The sequence below is a fragment of the Drosophila subobscura genome, chromosome E, assembly GCF_008121235.1.
Source record: "Drosophila subobscura isolate 14011-0131.10 chromosome E, UCBerk_Dsub_1.0, whole genome shotgun sequence".
Lineage (NCBI taxonomy): Eukaryota > Metazoa > Arthropoda > Insecta > Diptera > Drosophilidae > Drosophila > Drosophila subobscura.
The window spans coordinates 564,301-572,224 of NC_048531.1; positions in this window are offsets into that span (position 1 = coordinate 564,301).

A 7,924-nucleotide genomic window follows, 5' to 3' on the forward strand; every position below is an offset into this window, starting at 1 on the left:
ACCATTTTTCTGCAATTCGATCTGTAGTTTCTGCTTTGGGCTGTGCTGATCAGATACTAGTCATGGGTGACTTCAACATCCCATCTCTATCTTGGCAACAGGATGATTCAAACATGTTGCTACCTGGAAGTCAACATGATTTTGTCGAGGGGGTAACTGACGTCTCGCTTGCCCAAATTAACTCTGTCAGAAATAATAGAGATAGACTGTTAAATCTCATCTTTGTCAGCGATTCGTCTCCTTTAAGAGGCAATCCGATATCTTTTCCGGAAGATCCGCATCATCCTACTTTATCAATATTTTTTGAGGTCTCTATTACTAACACAATTTTACCTTCAACGAGAAGGGACGTGTGAGACGCTTCTTACGCGTCACAAATGTTATACCCGGCACTCAGTACTACATCTGCACTTCAGCGGTTATTTGTCAAATTTTGTCTTCATCTGTCATCTACATCAAAAACACTACTCACGCCAACACGCTCCTTTAGCTCGCCACCCTCCCCTAGAGACACACACTGCAGAGTCATGGCAGAGTCGCGGCAGAGGCAGGGGCAGAGACGTGTCAGGGGCAGAGGCCATAAACTGCGCGAAGCAGAGTGTGAATGAGAGAATATGTAAAAAACAAATATAAGCTGCGGGACGGGGTGGGTTTGCCCACGGCAAATTAATTTCTTCATTGTGGCTATAATAATGATCCAATCGTATCCCAATTTGGTGATCTGATAGATATGGTCATTCCCTACGGAATGGCGTTTTTAGTTTTCTTTTATCTTCAAAATTGTAGATTTGGGAGGTTTTCGCCGTTTTGCGGGGGCGGACAGGGGCGGGGATCATTTTTGAAATTCACTTGTAACAGTGTGAGCATACAGAAGTCTGGATGCAAAATTTGGTGGCTCTAGCTCTTATAGTCTCTGAGTACTAGGCGCTCATCAGGACGGACAGACGGACAGACAGACATAGACTCGGCTATTGATGCTGATCAAGAATATATATACTTTATGGGGTCGGAAACGTTTCCTTCTGTGCGTTACATACAACCGTACAACCGAACAACCGTTCCCCACAAATACAATATACCCTATTTACTCTTCGAGTACCGGGTATAAAAAGTCGAGTTCCTTAAGGAAGTCATTTAGGTCCGCTTTTTTTCAATTTGTTTGTGAACGACCTGCCCCAAGTTATTTTGCACTCAGTTACTTTAATGTATGCTGATGACGTTAAAATTTGTTTTTCCTTTTCCGACTGGTACTTGCGTACTCGCCTGCAACTTGACCTTGATGAATTAAGCATTTGGTGTTCGAATAACCTACTTTTCTTGAACCATTCTAAGTGCAAACTTATGACTTTTCACAGCCGTGCACCACATTTTGTCTCCTATTCTCTAGGACACCATGTTTTGGATCGAATCTCCACATCAAATGACATAGGAGTCCTTTTCGATCACAAGCTATGTTTTAATAGCCATATTGCTTCAACAAAGCTAAGGGAGTTCTTGCGTGTATTAAGCGTTGGTCAAAAGAGTTCGACGATCCGTATGTAACTAAAACACTGTACGTCTCGTTGGCTCAGGCTCTAGCAGGCTCCTTCCACCATACCTATCTAAGCTAAAGCTATTGGACCTACCCTCTGTACACCATCGCGGAATTTGCAATGGGGTGGTATTCATGCATAAGCTCATTCTCGGGATTGTGGACTCCCAAACGCTTTTGGGACGAATCGATTTTTCGGTTCCCTTCCATAAAACCTTTCCTGGTTTTATGCAATAATTATAATTACTTGTACCATTTAATATATGTAAATTGTATCTTTCCTTTCTCTCTTGTACGTATATAATTAGTTTGTTTTTACTCCTATTACATAATTTGCAGATAATTGTTAATTGAAATAAAAAAATAAATATGTATTTATATAAACTTGTCGAGACGTGCTTGGTTGAAACAGTGGGCCGGTAACGCATTTTCTGTCAACCCGCTAAACATGAGTTTGCTGGTCCATTTTAAAATGCAAGTTGTACGGGCTTCTGGTCGGTGGATGTTTAGCAAAGGAAAGCGAGGTTTTGTGGGATAAAGATTGATTTAGTAATAAACGAGTAGGGACGTTTAAGTTTTATACCCGGTATCCGTTCACATCCAGGGATAGCCAGGATATGTTCGACGACTGGTTACTTCCCTCACCAGCCGCTGGCACGGTCCCAACCACAAAACCCTACCCTGCCGCCAGTTCCGAAGTTATGGTTGCAGGTTGAGTCGGAATTTCGGGACTGTTCCGCCGGGCTGGCGGAAGTGGATCCAGATAGTAAGCGAAAGTGTATGATATATGCGATGATTGACTACGCGCTTTACATTTTATCTGACCAGCTCCAACCAAAGCCTCGCACTGTCACTCAAACAGGTGCCTCCAAACTAAATCAGCAGATACCTTAAAAGAGTTGTAGAGCGCACTCCACAAGTGTTTTACCACCCTCGACCACTCCGATGTCTCCACAAAAATATGCTTTGCTGGCGGCGTACTAATTTATCCTGCAATTTCCTTCTCTGGTTAAGCAAGAGCAGCTTTGCTTAAACTGCTCCGCAATAGAACACCAGATTTGCGATTACCAAAGTAACCAGAACAGTATCACTTGTATAGATCGTCACCACAAGCTGGTGTCTGTTAGCAATTTTGACAGCAAACTGAGGACGTCAACGATTGATACTTCAAGATACAGCAGCTGTTGCCAGGCTAACTGGTAGCATACATAAAACGATTTGCTGTAAATTTCAAAATCATTTTTCCACAATTATAATTGAAATTTTGAAAAGCTGACAAGTGCAGCCATAAATTGGACCCAACCACCTCGCAACTTTACCTTACCATTTGGGAAATAGTAAGCTTCCAAATTAGAAAGTGATCATTTTTATTGGGTTACATTTTCAACTTTTTGACATACACATATATTTGTATACGTGCTTTTATTAGGTATCGTTCATAAAAATATATGCACAAGCGGTAAATATAATATTATTTGACCTACCTTCCTAATAGTGTAATAACATAATATTGATCCAATCTGACCCTAACCTTATAAATATAGACATTCTCCACGGAAATGTGTTTTTGATTTTCTCCTATCTTGAAAATTATGAATATCAGATATTATCTTCCTTTGTGGGGGCGGAAGGGGTCGTGGCTGAAATTTTGATGACTAGCTCTTATAGTCTATCTAAGACGGACAGACAGACATGGCTATATCGGCTCGGCATTGACGCTGTTCAATAGGGTCGGAAACGTTTCCTTCTGTCTGTTGCACACATTGCTTCGACCAAAAATCGAATGTACCTTATTTTGTCTGGACGTCGATATGCAATGACTGCACCATCAAGTGGCCCATGCGACACCAAGCCAAAGCCTGTTACGCGCGGAACCCAGCAGAACGCAGCCCTACTCCCGCCCAACCGACGGAGGGGCGCTGCCGCATGACGCGCGGCGCGATTAACCGAAACGGTCGCGAGCATGCAATAAAGATAGGTGCTAGGCTAATATTCGTGGAAAATTAGAACTAAACAAAACTAAACTAGAGCAACTATAGCTAAGCAAGCAAAATGATCAAAGTCAGAAACAAGACAAAGCTAAAATTAAACTAATTACGGGAGAGGTAGGCTAGTTTAAGAAAAGGAAGGGAGTTAGTCGAGGATATAATGTGATAGAGGGAATTATAATCCGAGCATAAAACTCTAAAGGGTTCGTGCAAGGCATAATTCGATCTACACATAAGAAGGAACAAAGGAATATAGTTTCTAGTGGGTCTAATGGGAATCGTAAAGTTTACGCGGCTCAACAAGTCAGGGCTGTCTACATCCCCCTTGATCAAGTTGTGCATAAAAATTACACAAAGCATTTTTCTACGACTAACTAAGGATGGAAGATTTATTAAAAGAAGTCTACTACGGTAGGAGGGCAGTCTCACAGTTGCATCCCAGTTGAGGCCCTGTAGGGCAAATAATAACGAGAAGGGACGTGTGAGACGCTTCTTACGCTTCACAACTTTTATACCCGGCACTCAGTACTACATCTGCAACTTAGCGGTTATTTGTTAAATTTTACATTTTTTCTTCATCTGTCATTTACATCTACAACACCCTTAGCTCGCCCCCCTTCCTTAAACCCACACACAGCAGACTCGCGGCAGAGGGAGAGGCCGCGCGAAGCAGAATGTGAATGAGAGATTGTGAAAAAAGCAACAAAAGCTGCGGGACAGGGTGGGTTTAGCCACTGCAAATAAATTTCTTCATTGTGGCTATAATAATGATCCAATCCGATCCCAATTTGGTGATCTGATAGATATGGTCATTCCCTACGGAATAGCGTTTTTAGTTTTCTTTTATCTTTAAAATTGTTTGGGAGGTTTTCGCCCTTTTGCGGAGGCGGAAGGGGGCGGGGCTCATTTTTGAAATACACTTGTAACAGTGTGAGGATACAGAAGTCTGGATGCAAAATTTGGTGGCTCTAGCTTTTATGGTCTCTGAGATTCAGGCGCTCATAAGGACGGACGGACGGACGGACAGACAGACATGGCTCAATCGACTCGTCTATTGATGGTGATCAAGAATATATGTACTTTATGGGGTCGGAGACGTTTCCTTCTGTGCGTTACATACATTCACTTTGTGCACAAATACAATACACCCTATTTACTCTTCGAGTACCGGGTATAATAAGTTTTTCTGTACTGATTCAATACGGTCCTGATGTATGTATTTTGTACTGAGGGCACCATACACATGAGCCGTATTCTAAAATCGGACGAACAAGCGAGATATAGAGTCTTCGTTATATAAGGGTCATCAAATTCCTTTGACCACCTCTTTATAAACCCAAGCACACCCATGGCTTTATTTACCATGGTAGAAATGTGTTCAGAAAACTTTAACTTGCTCGTGTTAACAACGCTACGGTCGGATCCGAGACAAAGCACAGATCAAGCAATCGACCCAAGGAGTTATTTACATGGTTGACTTGAGACAGGGACAGGTCTAATAAGCCATCAATAAAATCATGTCGTGACATGGGCACAAGGTTATTTGACTCGTTAACCTAAAACCAAACATCAAATGGTCCATATCAGATAGCGAGGAAGAAACAGTCGTATATTAATACATCCGAAGTCGGTGGAATATACGAGCAAGTGACATAAATAGACTGGCCGGGAAGAATCAGTCTAACACAGAGGAATTCCAGGTCTTGTGAGACCTGGACTATGAAAAGTTCCGACGCTCAGGATTTGAATTTACAAGATGCAGTTATATCCGTCTTGGTTAAGGGAAGCTCAAAGGGATGGGCGGCGTTTTGAGGCCAAGTCGAGCTATCTGCCTGTATGAATGGCGGTCCATTATGCCATAGCTGCGAGTCCAAAAGTTCCAGAGGAGTACATCCTCATGAAAGTGTTCAGTTGAGAGGGTACATGATGCCAGGTCATTCCCTTTGTCAGCTCCTGTATTTGTAATACTCTAATGGATACAAAAACGTTAAACTTAGACGGTGATTCAGGAATCCATGCTAGCGCCACTGTTGAGTCGGTCCAGAAATGATATTCCCAATGAGTTCTGATAATAAGAGCGCAGCTGACAGCTCAAGCTCTGGGATTGTGAGCGTCTTTAACGGGGCTACCCTGAATTTAGAGCATAGCTAATGTGATGAAAATACCCCTTGCAGTTCGGCTCTGACAAATACACAAGCACCATAGGTGGCCGTACTGGCGTCAAGCATGTAACAAGTGAGAGCTGCGATATGACTTTCATCCATTCGAAGTGCAGCGACTGCTGCAGGCATTCGCCCCAATTGACCTTCTCTTTCCACAGTGCTTGGAGAAATACCTTCAACCTGGTAACGATTGGCGCGACCAAGCCGAGAGGATCGAAAAATCTCGCCATCATTGATAATATGCTCCGCTTTGTGAAATCAGAGCTAGGAATCAGATAGCGATGTTTGTCCCATCCTTGAACTCCATTAGCTTTTCACAGTCGGAATCGCTTTCTCCTTTCAAGGCATTAGGCTCGTTCAGGCACCATTTCCTGATTGGAAACTGACCCTTTGCCAGGAACAGTGTTATTTCCTGGCGGATTTTAATGGCTTCTTTGATAAAGAAAATCGAGGCGAACTACCTTTAAAGCTAGCGGAAAGTTAGGCTCCTCCTCGTAGCTGAGCTGCTGCTGTCGCCATAAGATGCATTGCAGATGTTGATCTGGGTGAGTTATTCTCACCCAAGTCGGTGTATTCGCTCATGAATGCAGAGTAGGTCTCCTTCATTTGTTGATTTTTGATCAATTTGCTTTCGATGGTCTTGAAGCGTCACAGAGCATGTTGATATAAGTCTCTTAACGTATAGAAGCTGACCTTTGATGAAGTCCTGACTTAAGTCGCATGCAGCCTTGGAGAAATAGTTGATCACATAGGGTGTCTCCATCAGAGATCGTAGGAGCTGTGCCGCAGTAGCTGTCGAGTTCCCAAAATAGTTTTACGATGTCCGACAGCGAATCTTCCTCTGGATTAGGGTTCCTGTAAAGAGCTGATAGGGATGTGTGCTTGCTTTGTACGCGTGAGAGTCCGCCAGATGCCATCCATCCGAGCTTAGAATTCTGGAGCGTTGGTAGGTTATCCGCCATTCGAATTTGACCGACGCATAGGAGATCAAATTATAGTCCGCCACCAAGTAATAAATCTATTCTCTGAGATTTGAAAAACGTTGGGTGCGCAAGCGAGATATTTTTGAGGATATTCCAATCAGAAACGTCAAATCCAAAGTGAGGTTGATAATCCGTTATACTGCGAGTGCCGAAAATTATGCTGAAAATTATGTGCTGAATCTCCTATCACGGGACTGCGCTGAAATCTCAGTGGACATGTTAGAGGATAGGGTTGATTCGCCTATACCATACATCGAGACGGCATACTGGTTTTGAATCGAAGCTGATACGCGAAGTGATAGGGTTGAACTGAGATCCAGAATCTACCAATGCACGTCAGGATACAAATGCACCTGAGTGGCTCTTGGCATATATGATGGCGGTGGGATGTATCACGTAGTCTACAGGCTGGGCATGCGTGGTTTCAGGTGCGAATTCAAGCGTAGAGCTAACGAGAGTTGAAGGTGGTGAATTCGCCGAAAACGATGTGTGTTGGTGAGCTGCATCTGCAGACTGCAAGCCTGGTGCACATACATAGAAAAGAAGATTGAGTTGTAACGGGGGTTATGTGCAACAACGAATGATGCCTTTGTTGACAATGACCTGAGCGACATTGCTGCAAGCCATGACCTTTGCGCAAGCAGTTTAAGCAAAGATGCAATCGTTTTGCCTATTTGTGGCGCAAACTAGAAGACAGACTCAAAAACATAGGGCATTTAGCAAGATAATGCTCATAACATTATCCTTTATAACAATGCGATATTTGCCCTCGCAGGTGAGTCCCCCGCTCTGGAATAGACGAAATAAATCTCATCTTCTACTATATTAATAGGTATTAATGTAGCCTTTGGCTACACGTTTCTCCTGGTGGCTGCTCTGGCCCTGTTCGCTCCCTGCGATTTCACCGGCTGTGGTCCATATTTGTTGGTTATATTTCTTGTGAAGTTAATCATGGGCATTGTCATGATCTTCTATCGGACGCTCTTGATGCTCTGTAAATAGTGCAGTCTTGGCATACTGGTGTACTCGCTGTATCTGGTGGTGGACATACAGGACAGGTCAGGTCAAAGACTTTGCAGAACACTTTTCACTTGCCGAATTTTCCATTGTGTTGCTGACAAGGCTATACAAGGTTGTTTCGCTCGATTGAATTCTCACTGTACTTCGAAAATAGCTTTGCCCTTGATCGCTGCGAATGTCACTGCGTGGGCAGTGCGTGAATGCGATTACCGTTTTATGTGCAGAGTATTTATTTTTTTT